The 21,467-nt window shown below is 55.9% G+C and overlaps 1 long non-coding RNA gene across 1 annotated transcript in view; it reads right to left on the bottom strand.

The window, feature by feature from the left end:
• LOC140386034 (uncharacterized) overlaps positions 1 to 16,191 on the bottom strand; it is a 38,591-nt gene extending 22,400 nt beyond the window's left edge. The window contains exon 1 of the long non-coding RNA XR_011933548.1: positions 16,091 to 16,191. This is a non-coding gene — a long non-coding RNA (uncharacterized lncRNA). The remainder of the gene's footprint in view (positions 1 to 16,090) is intronic.
• Between the last annotated feature and the right edge of the window lie 5,276 nt (positions 16,192 to 21,467).

Genomic DNA, 21,467 nt, shown 5'->3' with positions numbered 1-21,467 from the left:
TCAGCGCGCTGTCCCAGTGCCGTCTCCTCCTGATGTCAGTTTGCTGTCCCAGTACCGTCCCCTCCTGACATCAGCGCGCTGTCCCAGTACTGTCTCCTCCTTACATAAGCGTGCTGTCACAGTACCGCCTCCTCCTGATGTCAGTTTGATGTCCCAGTGCCGTCCCCTCCTGACATCAGTGCACTGTCCCAGTACCGTCTCTTCCTGATGTCAGCGCAGTGTCCCAGTACCGCCTCCTCCTGATGTCAGCGTCCTGTCCCGGTACCGTCTCCTCCTGGTGTCAACGCACTGTCCCAGTACCGTCTCCTCATGATGTCAGCGTGCTGTCCCAGTACCGTCTCCTCCTGACATCAGCGTGCTGTCCCAGTACCGTCTCCTCCTAAAGTCAGCACACTGTCCCAGTACCGTCGCCTCCTTATATCAGCGCGCTGTCCCAGTACCGTCTCCTCCTGACTTCAACGCGCTGTCCCAGTACCATCTCCTCCTGATGTCAGCGTGCAGTCCCAGTACCGTCTCCTCCTGGTGTCAGCGTGCTGTCCTAGTACCGTCTCCTCCTGGTGTCAGCGTGCGGTCCCAGTACCGTCTCCTCCTGATGTCAGCATGCTGACCCAGTACCGTCTGCTCCTGTTGTCAGTACGCTGTCCTAGTATCGTCTCCTCCTGACATCAGCGCGCTGTCCCAGTACCGTCTCCTCCTGATGTCAGCGCGCTGTCCCAGTACGTCTGCTCCTGATGTCAGTACGCTGTCCCAGTACTGTCTCCTGCTGACATCAGCGCACTGTCCCAGTACCGTATCCTCCTGACGTCAGCGTGCTGTCCCTGTACCGTCTACTCCTAATGTCAGCGCGCTGTCCCAGTACCATCTCCTCCTGACATCAGCGTGCTGTCCCAGTACCGGCACCTCCTGACATCAGCGCGCTGTCCGAGTACCGTCTCCTCCTGATGTCAGCGCGCTGTCCCAGTACCGTCTCCTCCTGATGTCAGCGCGCTGTCCCAGTACCATCTCCTCCTGACATCAGCACGCTGTCCCAGTACCGTCTCCTCCTGATGTCAGCGCGCTGTCCCAGTACCATCTCCTCCTGACATCAGCGCGCTGTCCCTGTACCGTCTCCTCCTGGTGTCAGCGTGCTGTCCCAGTACCGTCTCCTCCTGATGTCAGCGTGCTGTCCCAGTACCGTCTCCTCCTGATGTCAACATGCTGTCCCAGTACCGTCTCCTCCTGATGTCAGTACGCTGTCCCAGTACTGTCTCCTCCTGACATCAGCACGCTGTCCCAGTACCGTCTCCTCCTGGTGTCAGCGTGCTGTCCCAGTACCGTCTCCTCCGGATGTCAGCACGCTGTCCCAGTACCGTCTCCTCCTGATGTCAACGTGCTGTCCCAGTACCGTCTCCTCCTGATGTCAGTTTGTTGTCCCAGTACCGTCTCCTCCTGATGTCAGTTTGATGTCCTAGTACCGTCTCCACCTGATGTCAGCGCGCTGTCCCAGTACCGTCTCCTCCTGACATCAGCGCGCTGTCCCAGTACCGTCTCCACCTGATGTCAGCGCGCTGTCCCAGTACCATCTCCTCCTGACATCAGCGCGCTGTCCCAGTGCCGTCTCCTCCTGATGTCAGTTTGCTGTCCCAGTACCGTCCCCTCCTGACATCAGCGCGCTGTCCCAGTACTGTCTCCTCCTTACATAAGCGTGCTGTCACAGTACCGCCTCCTCCTGATGTCAGTTTGATGTCCCAGTGCCGTCCCCTCCTGACATCAGTGCACTGTCCCAGTACCGTCTCTTCCTGATGTCAGCGCAGTGTCCCAGTACCGTCTCCTCCTGATGTCAGCGTGCAGTCCCAGTACCGTCTCCTCCTGGTGTCAGCGTGCTGTCCTAGTACCGTCTCCTCCTGGTGTCAGCGTGCGGTCCCAGTACCGTCTCCTCCTGACATCAGCGCGCTGTCCCAGTACCGTCTCCTCCTGATGTCAGCGCGCTGTCCCAGTACGTCTGCTCCTGATGTCAGTACGCTGTCCCAGTACTGTCTCCTGCTGACATCAGCGCACTGTCCCAGTACCGTATCCTCCTGACGTCAGCGTGCTGTCCCTGTACCGTCTCCTCCTGGTGTCAGCGCACTGTCCCAGTACCATCTCATCCTGACATCAGCGTGCTGTCCCAGTACCGTCTCCTCATGATGTCAGCGTGCTGTCCCAGTACCGTCTCCTCCTGACATCAGCGTGCTGTCCCAGTACCGTCTCCTCCTAATGTCAGTGCACTGACCCAGTACCGTCTCCTCCTAATGTCAGCGCGCTGTCCCAGTACCATCTCCTCCTGACATCAGCGTGCTGTCCCAGTACCGGCACCTCCTGACATCAGCGCGCTGTCCGAGTACCGTCTCCTCCTGATGTCAGCGCGCTGTCCCAGTACCGTCTCCTCCTGATGTCAGCGCGCTGTCCCAGTACCATCTCCTCCTGACATCAGCGCGCTGTCCCAGTACCGTCTCCTCCTGATGTCAGTGCGGTGTCCCAGTACCGTCTCCTCCTGGTGTCAGCGCGCTGTCCCAGTACCGTCGCCTCCTGGTGTCAGCGTGCTGACCCAGTACCGTCTGCTCCTGTTGTCAGTACGCTGTCCTAGTATCGTCTCCTCCTGACATCAGCGCGCTGTCCCAGTACCGTCTCCTCCTGATGTCAGCGCGCTGTCCCAGTACGTCTGCTCCTGATGTCAGCGCGGTGTCCCAGTACCGTCTCCTCCTGATGTCAGCGCGCTGTCCCAGTACGTCTGCTCCTGATGTCAGCGTGCTGTCCCAGTACCGTCTCCTCATGATGTCAGCGTGCTGTCCCAGTACCGTGTCCTCCTGACATCAGCGTGCTGTCCCAGTACCGTCTCCTCCTAAAGTCAGCACACTGTCCCAGTACCGTCGCCTCCTAAAGTCAGCACACTGTCCCAGTACCGTCGCCTCCTTATATCAGCGCGCTGTCCCAGGACCGTCTCCTCCTGACTTCAACGCGCTGTCCCAGTACCATCTCCTCCTGATGTCAGCGTGCAGTCCCAGTACCGTCTCCTCCTGGTGTCAGCGTGCTGTCCTAGTACCGTCTCCTCCTGGTGTCAGCGTGCGGTCCCAGTACCGTCTCCTCCTGATGTCAGCGTGCTGACCCAGTACCGTCTGCTCCTGTTGTCAGTACGCTGTCCTAGTATCGTCTCCTCCTGACATCAGCGCGCTGTCCCAGTACCGTCTCCTCCTGATGTCAGCGCGCTGTCCCAGTACGTCTGCTCCTGATGTCAGCGCGGTGTCCCAGTACCGTCTCCTCCTGTTGTCAGTACGCTGTCCTAGTACCGTCCCCTCCTGACATCAGCGCGCTGTCCCAGTACCGTCTCCTCCTGATGTCAGCGCGCTGTCCCAGTACGTCTGCTCCTGATGTCAGTACGCTGTCCCAGTACTGTCTCCTGCTGACATCAGCGCACTGTCCCAGTACCGTCTCCTCCTGTTGTCAGTACGCTGTCCTAGTACCGTCCCCTCCTGACATCAGCGCGCTGTCCCAGTACCGTCTCCTCCTGATGTCAGTACGCTGTCCTAGTACCGTCCCCTCCTGACATCAGCGCGCTGTCCCAGTACCGTCTCCTCCTGATGTCAGCGCGCTGTCCCAGTACGTCTGCTCCTGACATCAGCATGCTGTCCCAGTACTGTCTCCTGCTGACATCAGCGCACTGTCCCAGTACCGTATCCTCCTGACGTCAGCGTGCTGTCCCTGTACCGTCTCCTCCTGGTGTCAGCGCACTGTCCCAGTACCATCTCATCCTGACATCAGCGTGCTGTCCCAGTACCGTCTCCTCATGATGTCAGCGTGCTGTCCCAGTACCGTCTCCTCCTGACATCAGCGTGCTGTCCCAGTACCGTCTCCTCCTAATGTCAGTGCACTGACCCAGTACCGTCTCCTCCTAATGTCAGCGCGCTGTCCCAGTACCATCTCCTCCTGACATCAGCGTGCTGTCCCAGTACCGGCACCTCCTGACATCAGCGCGCTGTCCGAGTACCGTCTCCTCCTGATGTCAGCGCGCTGTCCCAGTACCGTCTCCTCCTGATGTCAGCGCGCTGTCCCAGTACCATCTCCTCCTGACATATGCGCGCTGTCCCAGTACCGTCTCCTCCTGATGTCAGCGCGGTGTCCCAGTACCGTCTCCTCCTGATGTCAGTTTGATGTCCCAGTACCATCTCCTCCTGACATCAGCGAGCTGTCCCAGTACCGTCTCCTCCTGATGTCAGTGCGGTGTCCCAGTACCGTCTCCTCCTGGTGTCAGCGCGCTGTCCCAGTACCGTCTCCTCCTGGTGTCAGTACGCTGTCCCAGTACCGTTGCCTCCTGGTGTCAGCGCGCTGTCCCAGTACCGTCTCCTCCTGGTGTCAGTACGCTGTCCCAGTACCATCTCCTCATACATCAGCACGCTGTCCGAGTACCATCTCCCCCTGATCTCAGCGCGCTGTCCCAGTACCGTCTCCTCCTGATGTCAGCGCGCTATCCCAGTACCATCTCCTCCTGACATCAGCGCGCTGTCCCAGTACCGTCTCCTCCTGATGTCAGCGCGGTGTCCCAGTACCGTCTCCTCCTGATGTCAGCGCGCTGTCCCAGTACCGTCTCCTCCTGATGTCAGCGCGCTGTCCCAGTACCATCTCCTCCTGACATCAGCGCGCTGTCCCAGTACCGTCTCCTCCTGATGTCAGCGCGGTGTCCCAGTACCGTCTCCTCCTGGTATCAGCGTGCTGTCCCAGTACCGTCTCCTCCTGATGTCAGCGCGCTGTCCCAGTACCATCTCCTCCTGACATCAGCGCGCTGTCCCAGTACCGTCTCCTCCTGATGTCAGCGCGGTGTCCCAGTACCGTCTCCTCCTGGTGTCAGTGTGCTCTACCAGTACCGTCTCCTCCTGATGTCAGCGTACTGTCCCAGTACCGTCGCCTTGTGGTGTCAGTTTGATGTCCCAGGACCGTCTCCTCCTGGTGTCAGTTTGATGTCCCAGTACCGTCGCCTCCTGGTGTCAGTTTGATGTCCCAGTACCGTCTCCTCCTGGTGTCAGTTTGATGTCCCAGTACCGTCTCCTCCTCATGTCAGTTCGCTGTCCCAGTACCGTCGCCTCCTGGTGTCAGTTTGATGTCCCAGTACCGTCGCCTCCTGGTGTCAGTTTGACGTCCCAGTACCGTCTCCTCCTGATGTCAGCTCACTGTCCCAGTACCGTCTCCTCCTGATGTCAGTTTGATGTCCCAGTACCATCTCCTCCTGATGTCAGTTTGATGTCCCAGTACCGTCTCCTCCTGATGTCAGTTTGATGTCCCAGTACCGTCTCCTCCTGATGTCAGCGCGTTGTCTCAGTACCGTCTCCTCCTGACATCAGCGCGCTGTCCCAGTACCGTCTCCTTCTGGTGTCAGCATGCTGTCCCATTACCGTCTCCTCCTGATGTCAGCGCGCTGTCCCAATACCGTCTCCTCCTGACATCAGCGTGCTGTCCCAGTGCCGTCTCCTCCTGATGTCAGTTCGCTGTCCCAGTACCGTCTCCTCCTGATGTCAGCGTGCTGTCCCAGTACCATCTCCTCCTGATGTCAGCGTGCTGTCCCAGTACCATCTCCTCCTGATGTCAGTAGGCTGTCCCAGTACTGTTTCCTCCTGACATCAGCACACTGTCCCAGTACTGTCTCCTCCTTACATAAGCGTGTTGTCACAGTACCGCCTCCTCCTGATGTCAGTTTGATGCCCCAGTGCCGTCCCCTCCTGACATCAGTGCACTGTCCCAGTACCGTCTCCTCCTGATGTCAGCGCAGTGTCCCAGTACCGTCTCCTCCTGATGTCAGCGTGCTGTCCCAGTACCGTCTCCTCCTGACATCAGCGTGCTGTCCCAGTATCGTCTCCTCCTAATGTCAGCGCACTGTCCCAGTACCGTCTCCTCTTAATGTCAGCGCACTGTCCCAGTACCATCTCCTCATGATGTCAGCGTGCTGTCCCAGTACCGTCTCCTCCTGATGTCAGCGCACTGTCCCAGTACCGTCTCCTCTTAATGTCAGCGCGCTGTCCGAGTACCGTCTCCTCCTGATGTCAGCGCGCTGTCCCTGTACCATCTCCTCCTGACATCAGCGCGCTGTCCCTGTACCGTCTCCTCCTGGTGTCAGCGTGCTGTCCCAGTACCGTCTCCTCCTGATGTCAGTGTGCTGTCCCAGTACCGTCTCCTCCTGATGTCAACGTGCTGTCCCAGTACCGTCTCCTCCTGATGTCAGTACGCTGTCCCAGTACTGTCTCCTCCTGACATCAGCACGCTGTCCCAGTACCGTCTCCTCCTGGTGTCAGCGTGCTGTCCCAGTACCGTCTCCTCCGGATGTCAGCACGCTGTCCCAGTACCGTCTCCTCCTGATGTCAACGTGCTGTCCCAGTACCGTCTCCTCCTGATGTCAGTTTGATGTCCCAGTACCGTCTCCTCCTGATGTCAGTTTGATGTCCTAGTACCGTCTCCACCTGATGTCAGCGCGCTGTCCCAGTACCGTCTCCTCCTGACATCAGCGCTCTGTCCCAGTACCGTCTCCTCATGATGTCAGTACGCTGTCCCAGTACCGTGTCCTCCTGACATCAGCACGCTGTCCCAGTACCGTCTCCTCCGGATGTCAGCGCGCTGTCCCAGTACCGTCTCCACCTGATGTCAGCGCGCTGTCCCAGTACCGTCTCCTCCTGACATCAGCGCGCTGTCCCAGTACCGTCTCCACCTGATGTCAGCGCGCTGTCCCAGTACCATCTCCTCCTGACATCAGCGCGCTGTCCCAGTGCCGTCTCCTCCTGATGTCAGTTTGATGTCCTAGTGCCGTCCCCTCCTGACATCAGTGCACTGTCCCAGTACCGTCTCTTCCTGATGTCAGCGCAGTGTCCCAGTACCGTCTCCTCATGATGTCAGCGTCCTGTCCCGGTACCGTCTCCTCCTGGTGTCAACGCACTGTCCCAGTACCGTCTCCTCATGATGTCAGCGTGCTGTCCCAGTACCGTCTCCTCCTGACATCAGCGTGCTGTCCCAGTACCGTCTCCTCCTAAAGTCAGCACACTGTCCCAGTACCGTCGCCTCCTTATATCAGCGCGCTGTCCCAGTACCGTCTCCTCCTGACTTCAACGCGCTGTCCCAGTACCATCTCCTCCTGATGTCAGCGTGCAGTCCCAGTACCGTCTCCTCCTGGTGTCAGCGTGCTGTCCGAGTACCGTCTCCTCCTGGTGTCAGCGTGCGGTCCCAGTACCGTCTCCTCCTGATGTCAGCGTGCTGACCCAGTACCGTCTGCTCCTGTTGTCAGTACGCTGTCCTAGTATCGTCTCCTCCTGACATCAGCGCGCTGTCCCAGTACCGTCTCCTCATGATGTCAGTACGCTGTCCCAGTACCGTGTCCTCCTGACATCAGCACGCTGTCCCAGTACCGTCTCCTCCTGATGTCAGTTTGATGTCCCAGTACCGTCTCCTCCTGATGTCAGTTTGATGTCCTAGTACCGTCTCCACCTGATGTCAGCGCGCTGTCCCAGTACCGTCTCCTCCTGACATCAGCGCGCTGTCCCAGTACCGTCTCCTCATGATGTCAGTACGCTGTCCAAGTACCGTGTCCTCCTGACATCAGCACGCTGTCCCAGTACCGTCTCCTCCAGATGTCAGCGCGCTGTCCCAGTACCGTCTCCACCTGATGTCAGCGCGCTGTCCCAGTACCGTCTCCTCCTGACATCAGCGCGCTGTCCCAGTACCGTCTCCACCTGATGTCAGCGCGCTGTCCCAGTACCATCTCCTCCTGACATCAGCGCGCTGTCCCAGTGCCGTCTCCTCCTGATGTCAGTTTGATGTCCCAGTGCCGTCCCCTCCTGACATCAGTGCACTGTCCCAGTACCGTCTCTTCCTGATGTCAGCGCAGTGTCCCAGTACCGTCTCCTCATGATGTCAGCGTCCTGTCCCGGTACCGTCTCCTCCTGGTGTCAACGCACTGTCCCAGTACCGTCTCCTCATGATGTCAGCGTGCTGTCCCAGTACCGTCTCCTCCTGACATCAGCGTGCTGTCCCAGTACCGTCTCCTCCTAAAGTCAGCACACTGTCCCAGTACCGTCGCCTCCTTATATCAGCGCGCTGTCCCAGTACCGTCTCCTCCTGACTTCAACGCGCTGTCCCAGTACCATCTCCTCCTGATGTCAGCGTGCAGTCCCAGTACCGTCTCCTCCTGGTGTCAGCGTGCTGTCCGAGTACCGTCTCCTCCTGGTGTCAGCGTGCGGTCCCAGTACCGTCTCCTCCTGATGTCAGCGTGCTGACCCAGTACCGTCTGCTCCTGTTGTCAGTACGCTGTCCTAGTATCGTCTCCTCCTGACATCAGCGCGCTGTCCCAGTACCGTCTCCTCCTGATGTCAGCGCGCTGTCCCAGTACGTCTGCTCCTGATGTCAGCGCGGTGTCCCAGTACCGTCTCCTCATGATGTCAGCGTGCTGTCCCAGTACCGTCTCCTCCTGACATCAGCGTGCTGTCCCAGTACCGTCTCCTCCTAAAGTCAGCACACTGTCCCAGTACCGTCGCCTCCTTATATCAGCGCGCTGTCCCAGTACCGTCTCCTCCTGACTTCAACGCGCTGTCCCAGTACCATCTCCTCCTGATGTCAGCGTGCAGTCCCAGTACCGTCTCCTCCTGGTGTCAGCGTGCTGTCCGAGTACCGTCTCCTCCTGGTGTCAGCGTGCGGTCCCAGTACCGTCTCCTCCTGATGTCAGCGTGCTGACCCAGTACCGTCTGCTCCTGTTGTCAGTACGCTGTCCTAGTATCGTCTCCTCCTGACATCAGCGCGCTGTCCCAGTACCGTCTCCTCCTGATGTCAGCGCGCTGTCCCAGTACGTCTGCTCCTGATGTCAGCGCGGTGTCCCAGTACCGTCTCCTCATGATGTCAGCGTGCTGTCCCAGTACCGTCTCCTCCTGACATCAGCGTGCTGTCCCAGTACCGTCTCCTCCTAAAGTCAGCACATTGTCCCAGTACCGTCGCCTCCTTATATCAGCGCGCTGTCCCAGTACCGTCTCCTCCTGACTTCAACGCGCTGTCCCAGTACTATCTCCTCCTGATGTCAGCGTGCAGTTCCAGTACCGTCTCCTCCTGGTGTCAGCGTGCTGTCCTCGTACCGTCTCCTCCTGGTGTCAGCGTGCGGTCCCAGTACCGTCTCCTCCTGATGTCAGCGCGCTGTCCCAGTACCGTCTCCTCCTGATGTCAGCGCGCTGTCCAAGTACGTCTGCTCCTGATGTCAGCGCGGTGTCCCAGTACCGTCTCCTCCTGTTGTCAGTACGCTGTCCTAGTACCGTCCCCTCCTGACATCAGCGCGCTGTCCCAGTACCGTCTCCTCCTGATGTCAGCGCGCTGTCCCAGTACGTCTGCTCCTGATGTCAGTACGCTGTCCCAGTACTGTCTCCTGCTGACATCAGCGCACTGTCCCAGTACCGTATCCTCCTGACGTCAGCGTGCTGTCCCTGTACCGTCTCCTCCTGGTGTCAGCGCACTGTCCCAGTACCATCTCATCCTGACATCAGCGTGCTCTCCCAGTACCGTCTCCTCCTGACATCAGCGTGCTGTCCCAGTACCGTCTCCTCCTAATGTCAGTGCACTGACCCAGTACCGTCTCCTCCTAATGTCAGCGCGCTGTCCCAGTACCATCTCCTCCTGACATCAGCGTGCTGTCCCAGTACCGGCACCTCCTGACATCAGCGCGCTGTCCCAGTACCGTCTCCTCCTGATGTCAGCGCGCTGTCCCAGTACCATCTCCTCCTGACATCAGCGCGCTGTCCCAGTACCGTCTCCTCCTGATGTCAGCGCGGTGTCCCAGTACCGTCTCCTCCTGATATCAGCGCGCTGTCCCAGTACCATCTCCTCCTGACATCAGCGCGCTGTCCCAGTACCGTCTCCTCCTGGTGTCAGCGCGCTGTCCCAGTGCCGTCTCCTCCTGGTGTCAGTACGCTGTCCCAGTACCGTCGCCTCCTGGTGTCAGCGCGCTGTCCCAGTACCGTCTCCTCCTGGTGTCAGTACGCTGTCCCAGTACCGTCTCCTCAGACATCAGCACGCTGTCCGAGTACCGTCTCCCCCTGATGTCAGCGCGCTGTCCCAGTACCGTCTCATCCTGATGTCAGCGCGCTATCCCAGTACCATCTCCTCCTAACATCAGCGCGCTGTCCCAGTACCGTCTCCTCCTGATGTCAGCGCGGTGTCCCAGTACCGTCTCCTCCTGGTGTCAGCGTGCTGTCCCAGTACCGTCTCCTCCTGATGTCAGCGCGCTGTCCCAGTACCATCTCCTCCTGACATCAGCGCGCTGTCCCAGTACCGTCTCCTCCTGATGTCAGCGCGGTGTCCCAGTACCGTCTCCTCCTGGTGTCAGTGTGCTCTACCAGTACCGTCTCCTCCTGATGTCAGCGTACTGTCCCAGTACCGTCGCCTTGTGGTGTCAGTTTGATGTCCCAGGACCGTCTCCTCCTGGTGTCAGTTTGATGTCCCAGTACCGTCGCCTCCTGGTGAAAGTTTGATGTCCCGGTACCGTCTCCTCCTGATGTCAGTTCGCTGTCCCAGTACCGTCGCCTCCTGGTGTCAGTTTGATGTCCCAGTACCGTCGCCTCCTGACATCAGCGCGCTGTCCCAGTGCCGTCTCCTCCTGATGTCAGTTTGATGTCCCAGTGCCGTCCCCTCCTGACATCAGTGCACTGTCCCAGTACCGTCTCTTCCTGATGTCAGCGCAGTGTCCCAGTACCGTCTCCTCCTGGTGTCAGTGTGCTCTACCAGTACCGTCTCCTCCTGATGTCAGCGTACTGTCCCAGTGCCGTCTCCTCCTGATGTCAGTTCGCTGTCCCAGTACCGTCTCCTCCTGATGTCAGCGTGCTGTCCCAGTACCATCTCCTCCTGATGTCAGCGTGCTGTCCCAGTACCATCTCCTCCTGATGTCAGTAGGCTGTCCCAGTACTGTCTCCTCCTGACATCAGCACACTGTCCCAGTACTTTCTCCTCCTTACATAAGCGTGTTGTCACAGTACCGCCTCCTCCTGATGTCAGTTTGATGCCTCAGTGCCGTCCCCTCCTGACATCAGTGCACTGTCCCAGTACCGTCTCCTCCTGATGTCAGCGCAGTGTCCCAGTACCGTCTCCTCCTGATGTCAGTGTGCTGTCCCAGTACCGTCTCCTCCTGACATCAGCGTGCTGTCCCAGTACCGTCTCCTCCTAATGTCAGCGCAGTGTCCCAGTACGGTCTCCTCTTAATGTCAGCGCACTGTCCCAGTACCGTCTCCTCATGATGTCAGCGTGCTGTCCCAGTACCGTCTCCTCCTGATGTCAGCGCACTGTCCCAGTACCGTCTCCTCTTAATGTCAGCGCGCTGTCCGAGTACCGTCTCCTCCTGATGTCAGCGCGCTGTCCCTGTACCATCTCCTCCTGATATCAGCGCGCTGTCCCAGTACCGTCTCCTCCTGACATCAGCGCGCTGTCCCAGTACCGTCTCTTCCTGGTGTCAGCGTACTGTCCCAGTACCGTCTCCTACTTATATCAGCGCGCTGTCCCAGTACCATCTCCTCCTGATGTCAGCGTGCAGTCCCAGTACCATCTCCTCCTGGTGTCAGCGTGCTGTCCTAGTACCGTCTCCTCCTGGTGTCAGCGTGCTGACCCAGTACCGTCTCCTCCTGATGTCAGCGTGCTGTCCCAGTACCGTCTGCTCCTGTTGTCAGTACGCTGTCCTAGTACCGTCTCCTCCTGACATCAACGCGCTGTCCCAGTACCGTCTCCTCCTGATGTCAACGTGCTGTCCCAGTACCGTCTCCTCCTGATGTCAGCGCGCTGTCCCAGTACGTCTGCTCCTGATGTCAGTACGCTGTCCCAGTACCGTCTCCTCCTGGTGTCAGCGTGCTGTCCTAGTACCGTCTCCTCCTTGTGTCAGCGTGCTGTCCCAGTACCGTCTGCTCCTGGGGTCAGTACGCTGTCCTAGTACCGTCTCCTCCTGACATCAGCACGCTGTCCCAGTACTGCCTCCTCCTGACATCAGCGCGCTGTCCCAGTACCGTCTCCTCCTGATGTCAACGTGCTGTCCCAGTACCGTCTCCTCCTGATGTCAGCGCGCTGTCCCAGTACCGTCTCCTCCTGATGTCAGTACACTGTCCCAGTACCGTCTCCTCCTGGCATCAGCACGCTGTCCCAGTAGCGTCTCCTCCTGGTGTCAGTACGCTGTCCCAGTACCATCTCCTCCTGACATCAGCACGCTGTCCCAGTACCGTCTCCTCCTGGTGTCAGCGTGCTCTCCCAGTACTGTCTCCTCCTGACATCAGCGCGCTGTCCCAGTACCGTCTCCTCCTGATGTCAACGTGCAGTCCCAGTACCGTCTCCTTCTGGTGTCAGTACGCTGTCCCAGTACCGTTTCCTCCTGACATCAGCACGTTGTCCCAGTACTGTCTCCTCCTGATGTCAGTACGCTGTCCCAGTACCGTATCCTCCTGGTGTCAGCATGCTGTCACAGTACTGTCTCCTCCTGACATCAGCGCGCTGTCCCAGTACCGTCTCCTCCTGATGTCAACGTGCTGTCCCAGTACCGTCTCCTTCTGGTGTCAGTACGCTGTCCCAGTACCGTTTCCTCCTGACATCAGCGCACTGTGCCAGTACCGTCTCCTCCTAATGTCAGCGCGCTGTCCCAGTACCGTCTCCTCCTAATGTCAGCGTTCGGACCAGTACCGTCTCCTCCTGGTGTCAGCGTGCTGTCCCAGTACCGTCTCCATCTGACATCAGCGCACTGTCCCAGTACCGGCTCCTCCTGACATCAGCACGCTGTCCTAGTACCATCTCCTCCTGATGTTAGCGTGCTGTCCCAGTACTGTCTCCTCCTGACATCAGCGTGCTGTCCCAGTACTGTCTCCTCCTGACATCAGCACACTGTCCCAGTACCGTCTCCTCCTGATGTCAGCGTGCTGTCCCAGTACCATCTCCTCCTGATGTCAGCGTGCTGTCCCAGTACCGTCTCCTCCTAATGTCAGCGTTCTGTCCCAGTACCGTCTCCTCCTGGTGTCAGCGTGCTGTCCCAGTACCGTCTCCATCTGACATCAGCGCACTGTCCCAGTACCGGCTCCTCCTGACATCAGCACGCTGTCCTAGTACCATCTCCTCCTGATGTCAGCGTGCTGTCCCAGTACTGTCTCCTCCTGACATCAGCGTGCTGTCCCAGTACTGTCTCCTCCTGACATCAGCACGCTGTCCCAGTACCGTCTCCTCCTGATGTCAGTACGCTGTCCCAGTACCGTCTCCTCCTGACATCAGCGCGCTGTCCCAGTACCGTCTCCTCATGATGTCAGTACGCTGTCCCAGTACCGTGTCCTCCTGACATCAGCACGCTGTCCCAGTACCGTCTCCTCCGGATGTCAGCGCGCTGTCCCAGTACCGTCTCCTCCTGATGTCAGTACGCTGTCCCAGCACCGTCTCCCCCTGACATCAGCGCGCTGTCCCAGTACCGTCTCCTCCGGATGTCAGCGCGCTGTCCCAGTACCGTCTCCTCCGGATGTCAGCACGCTGTCCCAGTACCGTCACCTCCGGATGTCAGCGCGCTGTCCCAGTACCGTCTCCTCCGGATGTCAACACGCTGTCCCAGTACCGTCTCCTCCTAATGTCAAGGCTCTGTCCCAGTAACGTCTCCTCCGGATGTCAGCGCGCTGTCCCAGTACCGTCTCCTCCGGATGTCAGCACGCTGTCCCAGTACCGTCTCCTCCGGATGTCAGCGCGCTGTCCCAGTACCGTCTCCTCCGGATGTCAACACGCTGTCCCAGTACCGTCTCCTCCTAATGTCAAGGCTCTGTCCCAGTAACGTCTCCTCCGGATGTCAGCGCGCTGTCCCAGTACCGTCTCCTCCGGATGTCAGCACGCTGTCCCAGTACCGTCTCCTCCTAATGTCAGCGCGCTGTCCCAGTACCGTCTCCTCCTGGTGTCAGCGCGCTGTCCCAGTACCGTCTCCTCCTGGTGTCAGCGCGCTGTCCCAGTACCGTCTCCTCCTGGTGTCAGCGCGCTGTCCCAGGGGGCTAGCAGGGCCCCGGCGTGCGTCCCACAGGTCCGGCTGCCGGCGGGGTCCTGCAGTTACGCCCGCGCAGCCGCACATGCGCACGGCGGCTATGCCGGCTTGCCGTGGGTCCGCACAAGAGCAAACCGGTCGGCCGCGGATCTGCGAATGTGCGCGGCGGCCGTCTTTGCGCCGGCCCACGTGCAGCATGGCGGCACCCTACAGGGGCCCGGCGCAGAGGAACACAGCCCCCCCCCGGAGTGAGCGCGCTCGCTGATTGGTAGCCACCAATCGTGGGCCTGGCCACCGTGGAGGCCCCCCCCCCCCCCGGAGTCGGATCCCCTCCACCCCCCCACCAGGACGGCCCCCGCAGCCAGAACGGTGAGGTCCCGCTGGGTGGGAACACATGTGAACCACGGCTGCGGGACTCGGTGGAACTCAGCAGGCACTCAGCCCGTCCAGCGCGGAGAATCGCCGCGGTGGCCACTTTCAACGGCCCCCAGCCGGCGCTGCATCAATTGCGTACGCGCGACTGCCGCCGATTCTCCAGTCGCCGGAGAATCGCGTGCCGGCATGGGAGCCTATTTTGGGTAATTCTCCGCCCCCACGCCGATTTCATCGCGGAGGGTCGGAGAATCCCTCCCACGGACTCTCTATACTTTTTAATGTCTTTCTTGACAACTTTGAAGATTTGGGTATAAGAATCCCCGGATCTCTGTATTCCTACAATCTCTTTAAAATTGTCAGAAATTAGTTTAGATTGTATCTCCTTCGTTTTCATACATCAAAATGCATTACTTCATGTAGCGCACAATAACTTACGAGAGAGACGAATAGAGATGAAGTCGATGAGGCTTTATTAAGCGTGACTTGTTCCCCGCAGTTCAGCAACAGACTGGGGCGATGGGGAGAAGCCCGGGTTCTTATACTCCGCCTTCAACGGCCAACCAGGACCCGGGATCTGTCAGCCAATAGCATCATGGCTTCACAGTCCCACATGACCCCTAATACATACTACCACATTCACACTTCTGCACATTAAATTTCATATGCCATGGACGGGATTCTCCGACCCCCTGCCGGGTTGGAGAATCACCGGGGGCTGGCGTGAATCCCGCCCCCGCCGGTTGCCAAATTCTCCGGCACCAGATATTCGGCGGGGGTGGGAATCGCGATGCGCCGGTCGGCAGTCGGCAGGCGCCACCCCCCCCCCGCGATTCTCCGGCCCGCGATGGGCCGAAGTCCTGCTGCTGTCAGGCCAGTCCCGCCGGCGAGAATAAAACTACCTCTCTGACTGGCGGGACTAGGCGGCGCGGGCGGGCTCCGGGGTCCTGGGACGATCTGGCCGAGGGGTGCCCCCACGGTGGCCTGGCCCGCGATCGGCGCCCACCGACCCGCGGGCGGGCCTATGCCATGGGGGCACTCTTTTCCCTCCGCCTCAGCCACAGCCTTCACCATGGCGACGCCTAAGAGACACCCCCCCCCCCCACCGCGCATGACCTGGGATGACGTCAGCAGCCGCTGATGCTCCCGCGCATGCACGGACTTCCGCCGGTTGGAGAAGTCCTTTCGGCCCTGGCTGGCGTGGCGCCAAATGCCTTACCCGCCGTCCAGCGACGTGCCAACCACGCCGCCGCGGGGCTAGCCCCTCAAGGTGAGGGCTTGGTCCCTAAAGGTGCGGAGCACAATTGGGGCAGTCCGACACCAGAGTGGTTCCCGCCACTCCATCCAGCCGGGACCACCCGCCCCGCCGGGTAGGGGAGACTCCCGGCTGAGGTGTCTGCCTATTCCACTAGTCTATCCATGCCCCCTGAAGTCTGTTGCTATCCTCCTCATTGTTTACGACAATACTGAGATTTATGTCTGCAAACTTTTGTAATTACCCCTTTATTCCCAAGTCTCGGTCATTAACACATATCAAAAAGGGCAGTGAACACGATACCTACCAGTGGAGAACATGCCTTTATACTTCCCTCCAGTCTGAAAAGCAATCCTTCATCACGACTCTCTGCTTTCTGTCTCACAGCCAATTGCATATCCATGCAGTCATTGCCCATTTAATCCCTTGGGCTTCAATTTGTTACTTTGCAGAACAATCTCACTCACCATACAGCAGGACACTGTGACCAGAGGAGGCCAGCTTCACCTGCCAGGTGTATCCCCATGGATTTGCTTGCCATCATCGGCAGGTGCAGAGAGTCATGGCCGTATGCTGGAAGAAATGTTGCGAGGGGCTTCTTCATCCTCTTAAATATTTCTTGTGTTTCACCATACACATTCTGCATGGTAAACTGCAGCTGCTTTCAGTTGCCCCTCAGTTCACCTTAGCTCAGCCTTCACACTAAATATTAATCATTCTCCCTTTTACTCCAGTGCTTAAAACACGTCCCTGTGTCGCCTTAGAAAAAAGAACCCAGCCTCCCTGAAAGAGCAACCACTCAATCTGAACCAAGCAAGCACTGGCAACTCACCTATTTTACAGGGCAGTCTGATGCATTACTCAGCACATGTGCAAATACTAGGACATGTGCATGGTTCACCACAGAGACCAAGGGTGCGATTTGATGGAAACGTTTCTAAGTGTGGTAGCGAGCAGGAACTGCTGTGAGCTTCCCAAAGCTTGGCCGGATGAGGTTGCCAGCGGTATCAAATGTTAATTGGACAACTTAACGAGGCCCCACGGGCTTCACGCTGACGGCTCATTTGTCCGCCATGCTCCCTGCTAACACGACAAAGCAGCACTTAAACTGATCCCTCGGAGAAAACCCCACGCAGCTTGCAGCCACGCCACCGAGGAGGCCAGCCCACCATTCGGGGATGCCGACCTGGCCAGATTGTTGGATACAGTCGAGATCAGACGAAATGTCCTGTTCTCCCAGCGGGCGTGGAGGGTCAGTCAAAGGGCAGCCTGCGCCACCTGGAAGTAAGGGGCAGTGGCCACAGCTCGGGGAGCATCACCAAGAGGATCAGCAGTGCCGGCAGTGCCGTAAGAAGATCAATGTCCTCCACCGGGCCACACAGGTGAGTTGGCACTGGCCCCAGGGACGCGCCCCCCCCACCCACCCAGGCCCAGCACACACCCCTGCGAGAATGCATCTGGCACCGCCCCCGCCCAGCACTGTACTGCTCCCTGGCCCACCCATGTCCGGCAGACGGGAAATGGCCCTGACGGGCTGCGGGATGCCAGACATCAGAGTCCTCACCCCTTGCAAAGAAAGGGACCAGGAGGTCTAGGTTGGCCATGGACACAGCTGTGATGTGCTCACCTAACTACGATTGCCAATTCCCTATTAGCTGTAGCCTTCAGCCACTTGGTCAGAGGCCTCCGCAGTCAGTGGGAGTTATGGGTGGTCAGTGGGGCAGACTGGCAGTGGTTGGAGTTGCCCCCATAACGTCACCACACCCCTCCAGCTCCAGGGCAACAGACCCAAAGCTCCCAGGCTCATTGCCTGGGAGTGAAGATAGCTACTCACCTCTTCAGGTCCGCGGTGCAGCCGTTCCGCCAGCTTCACGTTTTTGAAAAGGTGCAATTGCCCGCTGGGAAGACGGTTAGATCACAGGAGGCCGTTAGATAGGGAGTCTCTCCAGTTAATTGTATGGAGATTGGCTTTAAGTGGTGATTATTGGGTTCTCGCCACGCCATGGCAGGATCCTGATTTTGCCAAAGGGAGCGGACCGGTTAGATCGCAAATTGGTTCTCAATTTTGGTCTCTCCCACGATCTAACGGCTGCGTCGCTCTCTCTCACTCAAGCACAACGCGGCCATTAAATCATGCTCTAACTCCCTAAAGGCACTGTCATGATGATGGGGAAAAACCCATGGAATTATGGCCGAAATAGACAGCTTAAAAAAGGCCTGCGTTTTATATTTTAAAATGGACATAAACCCCAAAGATGACTGAGAACGTGCTGTCAGCCACTGACAAAAATTGCTGCAGGGTGTTTCTCTAAGGGACAATGGAACCCTTCACTGTTTCCAGACAAGGCACTTCGAAAAGCTTCCAGAGACAGATTACCACCACCACTGACAACAAATGGCCATCCCATCATAAACAAAACGGTGTGTACTGCCTGGACGGACTAGTCACTTCTGTTTTCCACTTGGAATGTACAAGGAATGGGTTAAACGCTAGGTGAGAGAACTACTCAGTATCTGTGGGTGCTCTATGAGGATCAGCAGCTGTAAGTTTTTCACGTTGAAGGTGTGTGACACACTAACAGAAGCAGCTGGCAGAGCCCCTGCAAAATAGCCATTTTTTGGTACGTATATCCCAAATCTCTCTCTCTGACTGCGAAAGTCAGTCCAGGCAACAGCATGATCATAGGTGGAAAGAGAACTTACATTTCTGTACCAAACTACAGAACACTGGAATCAAAGAATTAACTATTTGCCAGCAGAAGTCAACTCTACTGGAATCAAATCATAATGGCGGCTTGCTTCAGCATCTATTCCTTGCGAGTCAAGGACTGTTCCACATACCCTTTTCTTTATATTACTTATTATTCTCACTTCTAATCCGAATGAGTGTAAATGCATGTGTTTTACCATTTTCCCCCTTACCTTTTCAGTAGTTAATGAACTAATTCTGTGTTAACTCAAAAAAGCCTGGTTAAATTGGCTACTTTTTAAACATAACTATTGGGCGTGGAAAAGGTACCCACAGGGAAGGGAAACGTGTTAGATTAAACTTGTTGTTACCAGAAGAGGGGGTTGAATAAAGACGGAGCCAGTTCATCTTCCCTCACAAGGGTTTGTAACAATTTGGGCTGATCCCAGCCGCACGGTGACAAATCGAGGAGTCTCATCCAGATTAACAAAACTTGGGGACCTCGGGGGGGGGGGGGGGGATAATGGCAGCACTTGCCAAAGTGCTGATTGTAAAGGCAGAGGCTACTGAATGAGGCTGATGGGCATCGACCAGGAAATGCTGACTGTATTGCACAAGCTGCCAGTGAGCATGAAGGCAGTGACTCAGATCATAGGGAAATCCAGCTTTAATTCATATTGGGGCATGAAGAGCACGGAAACCAACAGGGGATGAATATGTTCCTGCTGACCATTTGAACTTTGATGTGGTACGCGGGTTTATCACTGGTGGTATGGTCGGACAATCTCTTAAAAAGATCCTCAAGCACGCCAAGGATACAAGTGTTAAAATTAGTATTTTTAATATTTATAGGAGTTGTCTTAGATGCCCGGGAAAGATGGTGGGAGGCTCACTTCTTCCACAGATTGAGCACCCATAGGCCATCTGACATATTGGGTTCAAAGGTGCCTATTTTATGCCCGTGAGTTGCCTGGAGCACAATTAAAGTACTGCACCATCGGTTTTCAAAAAGATTCCATTTTTGCAGCAGCACAGGTCACAAAGCAGAAGTTTGAATGTTGCTTACACAACGTGGCGTTCTCTGTTTATTGCCTCCAGTCTCTGACTGCCAGATTAGTAGGAGACAGGGGTCAAAGAACAATGGCTAGCACTACACGTGTACACTGTTAAGATGCTCCCCTAATATGGAGCGAGTAGCTTCTAAGCAAATCACATTAAGAACATTGAGCTGCTTTATCTCTGTCCCACTCACTGCGGTTTCAAGTGCTAGTTTAGCTCAATTATTAACAGGTGAATATGTACATAATGTGAGCCGTACCTTAAGCCAATGTTCTGCAGTTAAAAATGCATTGCACTTACTGTGAAACTGTTCAGTAGCATTTATGTACACAAGATTTATAATGAACAAGCCTCAAGTAAAACTGAAGATGAGAACCAACTTCACTGACAACAGAGCTGTGCCAATAAGAAACAAATTCCCAGCAGAGGCAGCAGAGTCTGAGACAATTGGCCCTTTCAACAAGGAATTGGACGAAGACCCGGCAGAAAATAACATTAGTGATTTGAGGGATTAGTGTAAATGGAGATTGGTAGAACCATCCATGGGACATTGTGGAGCAGGAAGGGTTGTTGACTGTAAGCTAGGGTTGAGCAGAGCAGCCATGAGGATGGATCAATATTTTGCCATTTCATTTGACTGATATGGTTAAAAATAAAACAAAATTCAAAAACATCTAAAATTCAACCATATCACAAGTGGACAATCAACACTCTCTTCTCGCACAGTATAAATTGTTGTTTTCCCCTTTGTTATGGGTCGGGGTTTAGAGAACCCCAAAGTGTATCATGGAGTTCACCTGACCCACAACTTTTACTAGATTGTGGTATGGGGAGCACACGGCCCACTCTACAGGTATGGTACAGCAGAAATGGAAAAGTATTTTTTTTAAAGCAAAACAATGTTTATTCTATGAACTCAAGTTAACCTTTTTAAACATACAGTGAACATCTTAGCAACCATCAATTCAAATACAACCCCCAAAGACTACAACACTAAGTAATCCTCTAAGCTTTCCTTTTAACCTCAATAAGACTTAAAACACCTTTTACCAGAAGCACATCAGGTTAAAGTCACTACTGTTATTAGTTTTAAATCACCAGGATCGATTTACAGTCTTTAGATTACTGAGAGATTCATACACCTTCTGGCTGTGACTGCAGCTGTCCAGCTCTGAAAACTAAACAAAAACACACCCTGCAGCAAACAGCCTAAAATGAAAGTAAAAAGCTAACAGACAGCCTAGCTCCACCCTGACATCACTGCAGTAGTAAACACCCATTTCTTAAAGGTACTCTCACTACAGATATTTATATACACACCCATTTATAAACACCCATTTCTTAAAGGTACTCTCACATGACACCTCCCCCCATGAAAAAAAAATAAACCATCAACTTCAAGATGGTTTCATTTTTCACTTTTTCACTATCCTTTAAGAAATGCACGCAGTAAATATACTTTTTCATTTCAAAAAACAACACACACAAACAGGTATAATAATATAGTCCATTCTTTTTCCGTTTTTCTTCCTCCAACTGAAATTGCTTCCATTCATCACATTCGTGACAATGCATCGGCTATCACGTTTTCTCGTCCTGCCACATGTACTATTTTAAAATGAAATGGCTGCAACAATAAACTCCAGTGAAACAGCCTTGCATTGTTATTCCGGAAATGCTCCAAAAACGTCAACGGATTATGATCAGTATATATAACGGTGTCAGGCGGATTGCTGGTCACATAAATGTGAAAATGTTGCAAAGCCAGCACCAAAGTCAAAGTCTCCTTCTCAATCGTGAAATACTTTTTCTGGTAAGAATTCAATTTCTTTGAAAATTAACCAATAGGCCGCTCTAGCCCTTCGTCGTCATCTTGTAGAAGCACCACACCTACACCCACATCACTCGCAACAACCGCCACTTTGAAAGGTTTTGTATAATTTGGGATGGCTAACACAGGAGCAGTGGTTAACACAGCTTTCAGGCCGTCAAATGCCTGTTGACACTCCGCTGTCCACTGGAATTTGTTACGCTTCTTGAGCAAGTCCGTCAGTGGAGCGACCACACTCCTAAAATCGGGTATATATTTCCAGTAA

Source organism: Scyliorhinus torazame, chromosome 11 (genome assembly GCF_047496885.1).
Source record: "Scyliorhinus torazame isolate Kashiwa2021f chromosome 11, sScyTor2.1, whole genome shotgun sequence".
Classification (NCBI taxonomy): domain Eukaryota; kingdom Metazoa; phylum Chordata; class Chondrichthyes; order Carcharhiniformes; family Scyliorhinidae; genus Scyliorhinus; species Scyliorhinus torazame.
The sequence above is the reverse complement of the archived record's forward strand: the minus strand, read 5'-3'. Positions and strand labels throughout refer to the sequence as shown.